Source organism: Ischnura elegans, chromosome 6, assembly GCF_921293095.1.
Source record: "Ischnura elegans chromosome 6, ioIscEleg1.1, whole genome shotgun sequence".
Taxonomy (NCBI): domain Eukaryota; kingdom Metazoa; phylum Arthropoda; class Insecta; order Odonata; family Coenagrionidae; genus Ischnura; species Ischnura elegans.
The window spans coordinates 119,697,817-119,715,211 of NC_060251.1; the positions used below are offsets into that span (position 1 = coordinate 119,697,817).

The following is a 17,395-nucleotide window of genomic DNA, read 5'->3' on the forward strand; positions in this document are numbered from 1 at the left end:
AGCACCCATGTAGTACGCGTGGTACAGTCGAAAATTTCTTTCAAGACAGCTGTAATGAGCCGCCGCCAAAGACGTAGAATCCCTCTCAGCTCTTACTCAAAGGCCATCTTTGAGTAAGGGCTGTTGGAATAATTTTTTTGGTTCTAACATACCTCGGGCCCAAAAAAATTAATCAAGAGAAGCTAAGTGACCATTGAGGGAGCAAATTAGAAAATATTTTAAATGCAATGTATTTCAATTTGATAAGTGCTTCATTATTCCTTCCAGACTAATTGATTTTTTCCCAATCCACGTGATACACGTGATGGTTAGTATGTGCACTTGTTGATAGGAAGAGGGTGCTAGCTACCGGACCACCTCTAATCCTCTCTCTAAGAGAACAAAAGGTCACCAAAGTAGACCAAATTGCGGTCTATCGTAGCGCTATGTTCGATTGAATCGGGCCTATTAAGAAACAGATAACATTACAGAAAAACTGAGAGATAACATTACAGAAAAAAATGGCAATTTGACAGTTGTGGGGCTTTCGGTAGATTCAGTGGTTTACACTATTGAAGAACTTACCAAAATTTACATAGGCGTTAAAATTAAACTCTAAATATAATAATAGCCTTTTCCTAATATATGATTGAAAGTGTTTAAAAAACAAAACAAGAGGAATGGACTAAAAGTCGAGGAGAATACAAAGATAATACAGAAGCTGTTTACATTTTCGAAGAATTAAGAAATTTATCAGTGGCTAAGTTATTAATTTACTTTAACTTTAGTATAGAATACGTAACGATGAAATCTTATTTCATAAAAGTGATATTAAATGGTGATAAAATGGCCGGTCTCTGCTTTTTTTTACAAAAATAGAATTTATTCTTAAATCTTGGTAAGTATCTCGTTAAATTATCGTAAGTTCTTAGCTCAGTATATGCAAAAGACCCTTTGGATAATGAGATACGTATATATCGGAAAATGAAATTCTGTGCTTATGCTGAAGGGGAAACAATTTACTTCCCAAAATCTTACTATCAAGTGAGAGTTTAAAATATAAAAATACGACCTTTCCCGTGGGAGCTATGGCGTCCTCCAAGTAATGTTATTTGCTTCATTTGCTCTATGGTGGGCGGGAACTCGAGAAGAAAATGGAAGAAGTGACTGCCGAGCAGATACATTTTAATGTCAATCTTTTCTTGCACTACCACGAATAGTAACGGTTCCGTGAATGAATGTGGCGTCACTCGCTGGGACGACTCATGGAAATTTTTCACTTGCCCCATGTGTAGCATTTCTCTTCTTGTTGCTTTTACTCTGTTATTTCTCTTTTCCTTCATTTTATCATGTTTTATGTATTGTTTGACCTGTATCAAGCGATGCACAAATGTGTATGCTTCCTTATTAGTCACCCCCTGCCAAAAACAAATAACACTCTGTATGCTGGTGGTTAGTCACCCCCTGCAAAACACCCTAGAGGTGGCTCCCTGGGTGTTACGTCGTAATGGAAGGACTTTCCCACTGTTCGCACCCATTCTTAGGAACTTTGCTGTGACATCACCATATTGCGACGGGAGCGCATGGAAATCCTCTCTTCGTCTCCGATCAAATGAGGCGCGCGCGCATTTATTGCATTGTTTTTTTTTCGAGGGAAAAGTGGCGTTCGCGGAGGAAGACCTCGCTTTTACTTGAACATTGACGTCACCGCCCGAGGACCGAGGAGAGCCGGTTTGCGCCGGGGAAGCCGGCAAATGTCAGTCGCCGACTTGCCGCTTGCCCTGCCCACCTTCCTTCCCTCCACCCTCCACCCTCCGCTCCATCGGCGGAAATTCGCAGCCGTGGGAAGCGAGGCCTCGCGAAATAAGGCTGCGAAAGCTTACGGCACTGCATAGCTGACGATTTGGTGACTCGAAGACCCTTATTACGCTCGGCTTATACGCGCAGCCAACTTTGACGTTTTCTGTATGCTTCCAATAAAGGGTACAGCGGATTGTGATTGGATGTTGGGTCTTGGGTGAAAATCAAAAATAATCATGCATCATCAATGGGGCACACCAAATGGACTATAATCGTGGTATTTTTCAACTCAGAAGTCCAAATTTTGTCTGAACTGTCAAGGAAAATCGTGATTTTTTGCCAATTTTTGAAATGTTTCACGAGGAACGCATTGCCTCAGCCAAATCAAAAGGTTTTTCAGTACTTCTTCATCCAGCGTGCTCAAAAGGTTTTTGCATGCCTTAAAGTTATTTTTTCATCTGCTCCCACCCTTATAGCGGTTGTGGGCCTTATTTTAGCAAAGAAATCATCTACGTTTCACAACTTTTACGCAATTGTGTTTTTCATATTTCTTGAACTTGGAATTGTTAAAGGAAACTCATTCTGTAGGCCAGTAGCACTTTTGACGAATGGTGCAGCATTCCTTTGTATTTAATTAATTCACGAATTAAGTCTTTCTGCGCCTAATCCCGCTCGTTACACATTCTGGGTGTAGTCGGACGAGAGCAGAACGATAGGCACCTCTCTTTTACGTTTTCATCCTAAATTCTTCCCAAAACACGCTCGACGGATCGTAGCTTCTTCAGTAATATGCCACAAATGTTTCTCATGCGTGTTTCCCAAATATTTGTGATGCGAGGGCCCTTGTCGATGTCCCTGTTGTCGGAAGTTGGTGCTCAGGCTGGATTGAAATCAATTCAACTTCAAATAAGATATTTTCTCAGTTTTAACAGATACCCAATAATCTCTGATATTATAATAAAATACGTATAACAACCAACAAAGCACATGGTTGTTCAAAGAAGAGAAGGAAGAAAAACGAAACACAAAATAGTACTTCTTTTGTCCCGCAAAAAGAAACATTGAAATGGAACACATTCACCAGCAGTCCCTGAATCTCGTGATGCTGTGCTCTGCGTGACTTCTGAAGCTTGTCGAAGACTTTTTCTCCATCACATACTTACATGCATTCACCAACGAATTAACCCTTTGAAAACGTATCGCTCATTTTTTTCTCTCTTTATATTTCAGACGGAGAGGAATAGGTGCGAAACCACTTCTGTGGACCACAGTGTGAGTAGAATTTACTTTAACAATCTCTAAATGTCTTCGATTGCTTTGAATTTTCATGTCCACGAGTAAATTACTCGTGAGACCGTGTATCCTTGAAAAAATATACTCTTTACATTTCGTCTCAAATTTGTTTGGGTAAATATGGGACCGACCCATTTTTCCCCACCTGTTTTTAGTGTTGTCTAAGCAATGGAATGCTGGTCGCTATGTACCCTGAAGCACCATGGGAGCAGTTGAAGATGCATGAAATATCGAATGAGATCTTGCAGGTCTCAATCTCTTCCGAATTTTATATGATGCCATAGTATCGCGATTTCACATGTACATATTGAAATTGGGCGCAATTCTATGTCCTCAAGATGGCCGAATGCGCAATTTACTGGGTGCTATTAGGGTGGACCATTGCATAGAGTTCAGCGTTGCCGCCATTATCGTGATGATAATGGTTAATCGTACCAAAATATTTTTATTTATTAATTTTTTAAATGTACCAAAATATCTATTAATGGGGAAATGGCGTTTGAGAATGGAAAATGCTCTGAAATTGTTCGTTCACACAGTCTTTTACTTAAAATGTTAGCATCATTGTGACCACGGGTACGAATCCTCTTATTTAAAGCCAGGGTGCGTAGTTAATTATATTGTGTCGGCTTAGCTAATTCAAAAAAATCTTTTCTCGATGGAAAGTGGGGAATCGAAGCGAAAGATCCATGTTGTACTCGCAGATGTCATCACCAACCCGTTCTTCAGCTTTCTTGCTGAATTTTATGGAACGTAGCGCAAGAAAAACCGTAAATGATCCTGATGAGCCTTTTCGATTTTATAGCCCAGCTTCATAATTTAGAAAGCGCGTTTACTTTTGTCTCAAAATATCTCTTTTAACTTTCAAAGTATGACTCTTTAAATTTCCATACCCTGCTCACCGGATTTTTCCCCGTGCTTGGTCTTACATTAGATTTTCAATTGAGAGCTGTCTGAGTAACCATTAACCAATTTTCAGTTCCACTAACACAAATCTCCACTCATTCCGATATCGGAAACTATTCTCATGTCACCCAGGTCCATCCATCGTTGAAGATAAGTTCGTACACAGCACTAAAATCATTATTATTATTATTATTATTATTATTTAATTTTTTCACAGCATTTTTTCTGGTTTTAGGCGAAGTACGGGGATCACCAAACACTCTCGTCTTTTTACTCTGCGTTGAAAAATTTGCTGACAATCTGACATGTATTTAAAATTGCTACTTTTTGTATTGTAATTAACAAGCTTTTCGGCAGTCCAATAGTTTTAAGACCTTGATGGATTGAATGAGGCACTACTCCTGTGGCAGAGATAATTATTGGCATTATGTGTACTTTACCGGATTTCCATAATCCCTTAATTTCATCTTTAAGTTCATCATACTTTACCATTTTGTTGGTGTAGGCTATCGTGATGTTTTGCGAATTAGGTACGGCAATGTCTATCAAGTACGTTTCATAGTGAATTTTATCTTGCATTACAAGATCAGGTCTATTGCTATGGAATGTTTTATCGATGATAATTGATCAGTCACAATAGATCTTACAGTGATCGTTTTTAAGGGTAGTTTTAGTTGTGTCTTTATTATAAGTAACTGCATTTTCTATGAGTTTATACTTTACAGCTAATTTCTGGTGGATGATGTTGCATATTTGACTGTGTCGGTGCAGATCATCTTTTTATTATCATTATTATGTTATTATTATTGATATATTATTATTAAATATGGAGCGTTTCGCAGATTACCACCGGATGCCTTCCCTCCCAACTTGTAGAGCTCCCTCCAGTTCAAAATGCGACACCACCCCATTTCAATTTGTCCACAAATTATAATCTCTCCCTCTCCCTTCCTAACTTACCCCTAATATTCTTCCCTCTCAAGCGGTTTTTCACATCCCCTCCACGCTCAGCGGGTTTATTCTGCATTTACGAATAAAAATGACCACATTCGGATATTTTTTGAATCTTCGAATGAACCGCGGAATGAATCATTCATTGCTCTAGGCATCTAAAATGACACTATGAAAATGATCGGTTCCCGTGAGATTGAGCCTTCTGAATGAGCTTTGATTTGCACGTCATAAATGGCCTTTTATTAAGCTTCCCAACATTGCCCGTATTCGGATAATTCCGTGAAGTCATCCGAATTTGAGTCCAAATCAAAAAACAAACAATAACTCCTCGCTCAGCTTTCGCTCCATCCAAACCGTCTGTATTCTCTGTATCTCATATAGAAGCTGCCCACCATGTCCAGCACTTCGTAGTTTCTCTTCCTCTCCGTTCACTTCACAATCTCCATTCTTCTCCACACCCACATCTCGAACGCCTCGTAAAGGTACAGCTGTTTATATTTTGACGTGGGTGTTCCCAAGTAGTTAATTCCAATATTCTCTACAGACACAAAATTGAGCATTTCTATATAATAACTTTTAAACTTAGAGTCTAAAATTCAATTTAATTGTAATTGAGATCGTGTTGCTGTGGTTACGTTATTGATGAATTGAAAGAAAATTGAATTACGTACGGATTACCAAGCATAATAATACTTCTATGGTCTCGTATTCTTTATTCGTATGCTTTATTATCTCTCCTCCCTGTTCATCGTTGGTCGGCGAAGGGCAGAATTTCCCCGTCTTAATGTTCTGTCACTGCGTCCGTCAGATAGTATGTTGAGCCGTGGTCCCCTTCCATTTCGATAAGGCTAATGCCGACCGCGACGCCGGGATTCGTTTTGCCGATATTCATATACTAGAAATGCAATGGACATTTCCGAAAAACAGTATATTTTTAAAGTTTTGAAACATTATTTTCGAAAAGTGTGTTTGTAGAGAGTACGTATCTGTTTTGATTTTTAAATCGCTACGGTGGCCGTGGACATCTCTTGGTCTCTTTCCTTTGCTGACGACGCTCATTCGTGGCTGAAATTTTCAAAGATTTTTGTCCTGAACTGCGCGCAATCGTCGCAGTCCTCTCATTCCCCCGTGAGGAGCTTCAGCTAGTGTAAAATTTTTAACAATTGAAAGTATTGCTATTTCCTAAATTATAAATTAAATTCCGTAGTATTTGAACAAATACATAAATTAAATCCAAAATTTAAAAAAATTTAAAATAAAATTTATCGATTGACAAGTACCATTAATATTTTACACTATAGAGGTGTAAAATCGTGATTTTATCCGCGGAAAAATTATCCTTTGCCATGCGGCAATGCCGTCGAATTAACGTAGCATACAGAATGGCAACGCAGATTTTGTAATAGAGCTGTCATACTTCCATGTAGCGTTAAATAAGTTTTTTTTTCCTTCGAAAGATACACTTCGAGTGCAATATTCATATATTCAGAATCCAATACGATACAATTGACGCATTATTATGTTTGGTTAGGCGTACATAATTCACTTTTCTTTTGTACCTTAAATCTTAATATTGTTTTGTCAAAAAAGGATTTTCTTAAAAACCCTCCATTGTTGGCACTACTGCTGACGAGACTTATCTTCGCCACAGCAACCTACGCGGTATTTACGAAAAATAAATAATTCTATCGCGCGCCACGGAAATCTCCCGTTCTCACAAGGTTTTTTTCTTGCTTTATTCAAATCTCAAAATGACGCGAATTCATTTGATCACTAAGCGATCTTAATGAGATTTTTAAGGTTTGTGTTCCTGCAATCACTGTCATTTTGTCCGTTTTCGTCTTCATATCCCTTTTTTTTACATTTTTTCATATCCCTAATTAATTCTTAGGAGTTATTTTGTGTATGCATTGCATTGGCCTGTGCATTATGCTTTTTTCGTCTATTTTTAATTTAGTCGGTGAGGTTCAAATAGGGTACAACCTAAGTTGAACAAATGTTCCTTGTATTTTTAACATGGGAATTGTCTAATACTTCATCATGCAATGAATAAGCAAACAGTAAATATGATATGCGTGGCAATCGCAGTGTTGATACACTCGGGGAGTTCCGAATACTGCAAATGGTCTGTTGAGAGAAGTCCGTTCGATGACCCCAGGAAGGTAATGCCTACGCAAAATTCGGATCGAGTATGTGGGCTTCATGTAGCATTGAAGTATTCCCATCCAAATAACCAGGGTTCATACCTGCTACGGCGGAGATTATTAAGGTGATTCGCGGCTTAAGCGATAAACCTTACGTAAAACTCATATTTTCAAGTTAAGTAAAATAATTTCATGCTTCATATCCATTAAATCAAAGACTGTTATCAAAGTTAGTTAAGGCTGATTCTAGTGGTATTTTAACGTATAAGTGAATTCAATGTTACCGACAATTTTTCACAAATACTTAAACTTCACTACGAGATCGGTTTCAATAGATGATTTCTATCCCCTGGCGAAAGGCGTTGACATTAGACAACACCTGAACCTGATGATAATTCAAAGTGTGTTGAAACTGGTCGTGTATGAAAATTGAGGTATTTTTAGAAAATTGAAATTAACTTTGAATTTACTCACTTGAGCTTTAAATTTCGGTGGATCTTATTTTACACTGAATAATGTTTTGTTAAATACTTTTTTCATTTTATTTAAACTATGCTTGTTTAAAAATTATTCACACTACAGTACAAACAACTATATCTGTCACGCTAGAAACGGATTTCAAGAGACAATAAATTGGATAAATATGCGGAACAGAACATAGCAAGTGCATGTATAAATGACGTTATTTGAATGGTGTTAATTTGTATTATATTTTCTTCGTTTGAGCACTTGGCTGAGGAAACTGTTTTTGAGGTATCTTCACAAGTCCTTGGAATATTGACCACGAATTCATGATTGATTGATTTTTTCGCGTCCTTTGATGAGTTTCTCGACAGCCGACTCTATATCCTGGTTTTATGCTCGATAGTGTTATATCCAACTTATTCACTGGGAAAAGCGTAAGTTAATATTACGTATCGCAATCCTACGATTTCTCTAAATACTGCATCCCTCCATTCCTCCCTATCACTCCCTAGCGGAATCTTTAGACCTCTCTTGAATTGTTCTATTGATACTTGCCCCTTGGTCTTACTTCAAGGACTTTACAATCAACTCGTCCTTTCATTATCTTTCAAAAATAACTACTGTGTCTCATCAAGTGGCCAATCCGGCTCCTTCTTCTTCTTATTTGGTCTATGCAGTTATCCATGGTGTTTCTTCTTTTCCTATTCTTATTATTAAATCATCATTTCTCACCCTATCCGTCCATTTCATCATCAGCATCTTCATCCAGCACCATGTCTCGAAGAACTTTATTACCTTCTGACTCCTTTTTTCAAAGAGTGCCACGAAATCAATATTGACTATAAAAAAATATGAACTGTGTCTGAAAGACCTCGAAATATCATGGAATGGGCGCTCACATAAGTTTCATTTCATTACCAATTTCGACCGAATGGACCCTTATTTTTCCAATCCGTCTCTTACTATCTCGAGCTGTTCGCGGCGAAAAGTCGAACGTCTCAACCTTTATACAGATCAGTTGATGACCTCACTGACTCTAGTCCAGCCGTTCCTAGCCTTTTTTTCATTGGTAGGTGACATTTTTAGTTATAAATAATTGGATAAATAGAAAATATACTTTAAAAACCCCATATAATATGGCATACCTACATAGTTCCCGGCGTCCGCCATTACCGATTATTTTCGGCGCACCCCCGTCTGGCTCGTCGCGTACCCCCATTGGGTACGCAGACCACGGGTTGGGAACTGCAGCTCTATCCTATTGGCTCACCGCATCCCCTCTCGGATCCCATTGGCCCTGCGCACCCGTCTCGCGTCGCGACCTCATCAACTCTCCAGTGATCGAGTAATGAGACTTACGCGGGGTTCTACATCTGCATTTGTTGCCTACCGGACACTGCCACTGATGCTCTGTAAACACGGATGGAGAACCCAAAAAGACTCAGTGAACATTCACAGCGCCGCGGATGCTTTGAAAATCATTGCATGTAGGATGTAAACGAGTTAATGAGCTCAAATTCCGACGACCTTACCAACTCATGGGAAATAGTCGGAAGTTCTCGCATTTTTTAATTTTAAAGCTGTGAGAAAAGGAGTTGTCAACGGGTTAAAAACTTCGATCAAAAACTTTGAGTAAAACTCTTGAAAAGCTTATGGATTTAACATGGTCAAATGGATAAATTCTTCATGGTTTCTTCGAAAGATCTTCGGGAGAAAAACTCCGTGTAAAACCTTTGAAGAATTTGCTTAGAAAACCCGAAACACTGCATTATGGGGAAATGGATGAATGATGATGAATTAAAACTTTTTTTTCGACACTAATCTACCCCATCGATATATCGAATTCTTTGAATAAATTCCGATTTCCAATCTGGGTGAACGGTCGTATTATATAGTCGTAGAAAATAGAATGAAGAGGAGTAGGCCTTATTGTGAGTTGAAGAAGGAATTATATGACTGAAGCGGAGGCTGCCAGAACACTTCTTAAGTACTCCATGGGAACTTACCTTCATTGGTAGAATACCGTATTAATAATGATAATAATCAGTATAGAGAGCGAGACAGAGGGATGAGTTGACCTGCGATGCAACCCCCCCTCCTTTCCTGTTGGTCATCCTTCCCCCCCCCCCTCCCTCCCCTCCCCCCTTCGATGCAAAAATGCTGCTCCCTCCAAGGTCACCGAGGCAACCCCCTCTCTAACGAGTAAGAGATTCCCCCCTCCCCCTCCGTTCGCGCACCCCCTCACCTCCCCCGTGGACCCGTCAGGTAAGCCGGACATCCCTTTGCCGAGCTGCGCCGACCAAAATATTTCATCCATATTCATGCGGGCCCTCATGAAAAGTACAGGGTCACCTTCTTGGATATTTACTTATTTATTTTCAACCTCCGAAAACAGCATTTTTCGGCCTTTACATTGGGGTTCTGATGATAATTAACAATCAAACGATTACAAACAACCACGCCCTGGATAAGGATAACTCACCAAGGCGGAACTCGATCCCGCGACCTTTGGTTTGGCGAGCGAGGACTTCACCCCGCCCCCACCGAGGCCGGCAAAGTTCTTTAAAAAATTCCTTAAAAAATGTTCAAAGTTGAACATATCAATACTTCAAGCGCGGATAACGTCTAGTAGTAATTGTATTCACTGATTCTTCTTGCATTCGCTGAAGTATTCATTCGAGTGATTGTGAGAGGACTATTTGTTGTGGTTCACCGAAGAAGCCTATGTTCGTCAAGTCTGTTTTGGAAAGCTTTTCCGACGATAAAGTGAGAGAGAGGTACTATTTCGCAGTCGCCAGGCCTCGCCTCGAATGCGCGAAATCCAGAGCAGAAAGACCTAATGCATGAACTCTATGCAATAGAAATAAAAGCTCCGTCAAAAAATTCTACCGACTTATGGAAAGCGTTAAACAGACGTTAAACGTATTAGGATGGGAGCCGCAAGAGACTGGGAGGCTGCGCGCTTGCCTTGGATTGCTCGGGCGATTGGGAATAGAGAATTGAAGAGCGACACGAAGAGGATCGTATTTGAACCTCACCAAATTTTCATGTTCGACAAAAGAGAGAATATGATACTTTTAAGGTTTCGCGGATTGTTCTCTTTTACGGTTAAGAATAACACTCAACACTTAAGAATGAGTTAGTGAAATTTTAGAGATACTTTGCCTACCGGATAGCAATTGAAATTCGTTCTTCACCGAATAATAGAGGTCTTTAATCTATTCTAGGTGCGTATTATTAGTCGCATGCATCCAACCACCCTTCTTTGTGAACGCCTGGTTCCTAACACCCCCTGCCAATCGCCCATTGAGATGGCTTGCCGGATAGCACGTTGGTGTATTCATGTCATTTCCCTATTAGATACTCATTTTAGTCTTCGATTATTTATTTTTGCATCCAGCAATCGGAGCGATTCGGGCTTGAATGTTCGAGTTGCGATGACTTTGCCTCCCCTGAAAATGACGACCGCCTCACCCCCCCCCCCCCCCCCAGCCCACGGGCGACCGCGACTTCTTCCCTTTCCTCTCCCACCCCCACCCCCCCTCCCCGTTATTCCTCTTCCTTACTTCTCGTTTGTGTGTATCCGAGAATGGGATATGGAATGGAAGGAGGAATTGGCGGAGTGTCTCATTGTTTTTCTCATCTTGCTCCCCGCAGATCGGTTTGACGAGTCGACCCGTCCGCCACACGCCTTTGTCTTTTTTGTCTTGCCTCCGTGGCTTTAAATTACAGCCAAAACAAAGAATGCAGGAAATCTCGGAAGGAGGAACCGGAAAGTGAAATGTATTTTATACAATTATAAAACAAAATATTTATACTTATATAATGTAAATTACATTTGTTGCAAATATTGAAGAGTCTAAATATTTACTAAAAAGTGTCCAATGGGCCTAGCTTTTATATTCAATTGCATGCGGGTTTACATCCTGGAGTTATCTCATAGTCATTTAAATAAGTTGATCTCTTTGCTTATTACACACACTTCATTTGATACATCTCCGCCGGTTTATGCATTCCCGTGTCATTATCTAGAGGAAATGCTTAAGAGCTTAGCTTTTCTCATTTTAATCGTTTTCGATAGGATTTCTTCGTCTATGGACTTCATTTTGTACTTGCTCATTGGTATTATAGTCGGTAAACCTAGTTCTTGTAACAAAAACAACATTTCTGCAAGTTGGTCCATTTCACTCGTCCTTAAAGCCACTCATTAGAAAATAGTAGCGATAAATCATCCACATGAGGAACTTAGCTGAGGTATGGTATGAGAAATGAGATATATGAGAACCATGGGTCAGTGGGGGAACTCTTGTAAAAAATAATAGCGTGGATATTACGTGGTGATATTAGGGCGAAAATGATCGTGAATGAGTTTGGTCCATTTTGAATTAATTGCAAAATTAGCAAGAGACTTTGAAGCGATCAGTTTCGAATTCATTTTTTTAATGCTCTTTGCAACCGTGTTTTGTTTGTTCTAACCGTGAGTCGCGGAGGAAGACACCTCGGAATTGGTATTGAGAAGTAAATTACGGAAAAAAAAATCCATGCGGCTAAGAGGAAACAACTCAACTCAATTGCCATGCATAATATGCAAGGCAGTTTGCAGTTGTGAAGCTAATATTTTCGTCAATACTTAATTTTTGAATGCTAATTTTTATCTATTAACCGGTCCTTTTGTCATATCCATGCGTTAGCTCGCTCTATACACAGCTCGTCACGAATTTCTTCTTAGTTTCAATACGCATGCGAAGTTTTGTAGGATTGACAGCGCTCTGTAAATCAGGGTAGACAGGAAAGTTTGAGGAATTTCATTTTCACAGGAAATTCACTTTCAGAATTCGCGAATAGATCAAGTAATTCTCCCTGGTTATCATGTATATTAAACAGCAGCAAAAGGAGCCAGTCTTTTTGAACTAGTCGGTTGGTCAAAGCACCCGCAGTTTGTTCTCCTGATATCACCGAAAGTAGATGCTATGCCTTCTCCCCAAGCGCATTGTGTTCTGTTTGGCCAGAGTCCGTATTTCAGTGGCGCGAGGAGTGTGTAATGGGATACGGAGGGAGACACTCAACTGTCTTCTTCTCTCCTTGCTTCCCTCAGATCGGTTCGACGAGACGACGACTCCTCGTCTTCTCCCTTTTTTTAAATTAACCTCGGTGGATTGAAATCGCAGTCACAGAAAAGAGAGCTGGAAATCTCGATGATTCCTGTAAATATTCGTGAGAAGTCGGTTTTTGCGCGTATATCTGTGCTTAACCCTAAAAGCTACATAGTTTACATCGGAGTGAGAAATAGAAATTACAGAATGGTGCCTGATGGTAGCTAACAATCTATGGTGGCAAATAACAAATGAGTATCTCGTATCACTCTTATGCTCAATATTTTATGAATAAATTATTCATGTAGACAAGTGGTAAGTAGGTTAATTGATAAAGAAAACTATAAACAATGCCTTGTTGTAAAATTTTTATCCCATAAGCCGCTAATGGAAATAAGTTTGGCAAAAGCGTTCATAAAATCCGATATGATTTTCACGGAAAGTAGGAAAGTAAGTACATTAACCGTGGTTGGGTCGAAATTTTTTGCTTCAGTTTTGTTATTTTTACGTAAAATCAATGTTTGAGGACAGCTTAATTGATTAAGATCCTTGTATCGGCATCTCTTAAAAAGTAGCAAATATTTTTGGAGCCAAACACTCAACTGCGCGCGGCGGTGAAATTCACGTGAATTTGCATGAGACAAAATTCCCATGGACCTGGAATCGAACCACGGACCTTCGATAAAATTGCCATGAAAATTAAGAAACCCTAGTAGCCCAATGATGCGGAAAGACAGAGGTCCGTGCTTCGATTCCTGGTATTCTGTAAACCCATTTAAATGCGCGGCGGGTGACAGCATAGTTAGGGGCAGACTTCAAGATTCTCTTTTGTAATATTCGTCACTATGAGCCTCGGTGAAATTGCCATGGTAAGGAAGGAACTTGGATAGCGGAAAGGCAAAGGTCCATGGTTCGATTCCCAGTTTAGGGAAATTTTTTCTCCTAAAACTTCACGCAGAGACAATGTCAGATTAATGAATCCAAATAATAATGCCATTATGTAATCATGGAGAGCCACGCGATTGGGCTGTCACCGTGATTCATTGGAGGCGAGTTGCGTGAGTGGTCAGTCGTGAAGGCTTTGGTTGGGGCTATAGTGCTGCCGTCTGTCAGGAGATCCCCGCAACGGGCCAGGTGGGATTGGAGTGACGCAGGCGGAAACCGCGTTGATGGGAATGATCTGCTGCGGCTGCTGCTATTGGGTTAATGGCGCTGGACCCTCACCTCATTCAATTCATTTTTTGCCCGCCCGCGATTTTCGTTTCTATTTTGAGCGGCAGAGCCTTGGGGGACGCCATGAGAGGGCGAGGAAATGCCAAGGACGGTAATGAGGAGAAGGAAGGACATCTGGTGGGAGAGACGGGCGACGACCTCCTACAATGCTACGCGGAGATGCACCAATCCATTACCACCATTCCATTCAATTAATTGAATTAGAATTAAAGCATAATACGAGGGTCGTTCAATAAGAAGTATTTAGAAAAATATATAAAAACAAATTATATTGGGTCAATTTTTATATTTTTCATTTTAGTCTTCTTCCAGCCGCATAAAATTTTTGAGCATTTTTCCAAACATTTTCAGCCGTCCAAAAAATAAAATTTCAATATCTCCTCAAAATTGGCGTTTTTTTTGGACGATGACCTTTTTCATAGATGTAAACCTTTGCTATTTCTTCTACTTATGATGTTATATATAGCCACCAGAGGCCAAATCAGGCGAATGCAGTGAATTTCAAATAATTGGAAATTCTGTAATTTTAGCAATTGATTCTGAACAGGTGTGCAACCGTGCATTGTCTTATCAAAGGAAGAAATTTTTCTGCTTCAAATGAGAGCGCCTTTCTTGATTTCTAACATCAACCGGTCCAATAACGATGCATAATACTCTCCTGTCGTATTTTCTTCCTTTTCCAATTATTCGATGGATATAATTCCGCATAAATTCCAAAATATCGTTGCCATGACTTGACCGGCCTATTTCAACATCTTCGCCTGCTTTGTAGCCCGTTCATCTTCAAATTTTCATTATTGTACCTGTTATTTGGCCTCTAGTGTGGTGATGAATCCATATTTCATCGTAAGTTATGAATTGATGCGGAAAATCCTTAGGATTGCGAAGGAAAAGCGCCAAAACAGACTTTGCGTTGACCACACGATTACGTTTATTCTCCAACGTGAGAAAACGCGGCAGCAATCTTGCCGACATTTTTTTCACGCCCAAATGTTCGTGCAAAATTGAAGCAATCGTGCGCTGCGATATGCCTGTGGCCTCACATATATCGCGCATTATTCGTCTAGCACTTAAAACCATATCGTGGATTTTTTCAATCATTTTGGGGAGTAGACACTTCCACAGAGCGTCCGGAATAATGCTCTTTTTTTAGCGTATGGCTAAGTTTTAAATCATTTAGTGAATTGTAAATGGTTTCAAACCCAGGGATAGATCTATCGTAATCTTCATTTAAGTTATCTTTGATATCTTTCGGCGTTAACCCTTTCGAAAACAAGTGTTTGATCACCGCACAAAACTCAATTATATCCATTTTTATAAAAAAATGAAAGTTGTTCACTACAATCGGCGAAAACAAAGAAACTATTGAATCGATACAGCTGAAACTATAACAGCTGACGAGTCACGAGTGCTACTTTCTAGTCAACATTAATTTTTGATCCTAACAGAGCCATTTCTAGGAGATTCTAAGGACTTATTGAACGACCCTTGTAAGATGAAACAAGACCACAAAAAATTTTTTTCGAACCGCCAGACGGCCGACGTGTCGATGCAATTCCGCGCGCGAACTTCCTTTCTTCCTTAATAATAATTATTATTTAGGACTTTGCACCGCCATTATGGAAGATGAGTTTTCGTAAAAATTTTAAAAACGTTCCATTCTCATTGCACCTCACGGGCCTTTGTGTCGCCACGCAGACAGAAAATTGGTCTTTCCTCATCAAGTCATTTTCGGAAACGTTTTAAGAAAAGCGACTATTTCGGCTGGTCATCATTCGAATCTACCAAAAAATCGTGGTATTATTCTTATTCATAGAAAAATCCTTCATTTCTGTAGGAACAGCGAAGCATGGTTTACGCGTGAGATAGTTCACGTCGCGTAATAATGACGGCGCTGAGATTCGTCCATCCCTTTCCCTACCCTGAAGGCGTCGTCCTATCGCGGTGGTGTCCCCTGTATGTTTTTCCTTTCCCCCCCCTCCTAGGACATCGGGCGCAAAAGTCTCCGTCCCAGTAGATTAATCCAGAAGTCAGCCCCTGGGCACTCATTTCCAGTGCCTATCAGTGCCAGTGCGAGCAAGTGAGGTGTCAAGGGGCTTGCTAATTTTATTTTGTCGACTGTGAAAGAGTTTGAAATATTAATAGACCCGAATTCTTTCGCTGTTTCGATCCGTCTCCTACCACACGAGCTATTCGCGACTAAAAAACCAAACTCTTGAGCAGTTCGCAAGATTTTTTCTGTTTGTGTCGAATTTTATTACGATAGGTTGATCTTGTTTCTAATTTTATAATTATTCTTTGGACTTAAGAATTAAATGCTGTTTTCTGTCCGTAGCCAATGGTTGGGTTTTTATGTGTTGAGTTGTTGAAATGATTGTATTTTTTAAATGATATTTGTTATATTATTTTGTATTTATTGAATTGAGTGGTTGCGTTAATTTCAATTTTGTTACATGTTTTATGATCCAATGGGACCATAAAGATAAAGCCAAGCCACCCTATCCTATATCTCCGAGAGTGTGAAAATTATTCTACGTAGTCTTTTTTTAAAACGTTAGTTCCCACTTTGGTCTTGCAAGATTTTTCTTTTCGTCATGAACGCTCTTTATTCCTTCGCCTTTTGTCGGGTAAGATTCTCGTTTTGCATTTCAGTCATGTTCCGGGGAATATGGACGATCAACTTGTTGCATCAACTTGTCTTCTCGCGGTGATAATTTCACACATATTTCATGTGTTCTCTTCCATTAAATGGATTAAATATTTTCCTCTTTGATCTTCACGCAATTGCATCTAATTGCTGCGAAACGTATCCGATTGCGAGGATAATGATGCGTGCAAAAATGTCATATTGCGAGAATCATCTCAGGAATAATTGTCATAAACACACGAATCGCCTCATCAGGTGTGAAACGAGCACTTTTGCTGCGATTTTGAAAAGCTTTGAATTGCTTGTAGGGAGGGTGATTCATGACTGTATCGATTAGCGATAACAGCATCGCAATCTCGCTCAACGGGTCGTTTACGTGACGCATTCGCGTTTAAAACATATTCTATTGTCTATTATATCGGAGTGGGTTGAAAAGGATGTTCGCGTTTCTGAAGGCATTCAATGGATACAGCGGAAATTCTCGCAAAATTATCTTTTGTACAAAAATGACACTATTCCGTCGATATTCTGTGTTAATTGTCAATATATGCCTTTTTTGTTTCATTAGGAAATTTTGATTTATAATATTTTCTTTTGACTCCCACTAAAGCAGTTTTTCACGTGACGTGATGCGTTTAAAACTTGCATAAACCCTCTTGTGAGTAGATGTCCCTGTCGCTCCTTTTGCAATCGACTATCAAATCAAACTGTACCCTTTACTTTTAAGGCCGTCTCGATAGGCGTGTGGCGGGGGATGTTTGGACAGAGACCGTTTAGGGGGGAAAAATACGCCTTGGGGTGAATGTACAACAATGAGTTCCACCAATTATTATGAAAGCCCTTTACTGTTCGGGGTGGGAAGAGTTCCATTAAATTTAGTT

At 39.7% G+C, this 17,395-nt stretch overlaps 1 protein-coding gene across 3 annotated transcripts in view; it reads left to right on the forward strand.

Annotated features, from left to right (window-relative positions):
• Positions 1-17,395, forward strand: part of LOC124161596 (mucin-19) — a 254,653-nt gene that overhangs the window by 170,474 nt on the left and 66,784 nt on the right. For 2 of the 3 annotated variants that reach the window (XM_046537980.1, XM_046537979.1), the window contains one exon: positions 3,010-3,051. The exons of the other annotated variant lie outside the window; for it this stretch is intronic. The gene's annotated coding sequence lies outside the window, so the exon portion shown is untranslated. The remainder of the gene's footprint in view (positions 1-3,009; positions 3,052-17,395) is intronic. 3 annotated transcript variants of the gene reach the window in all.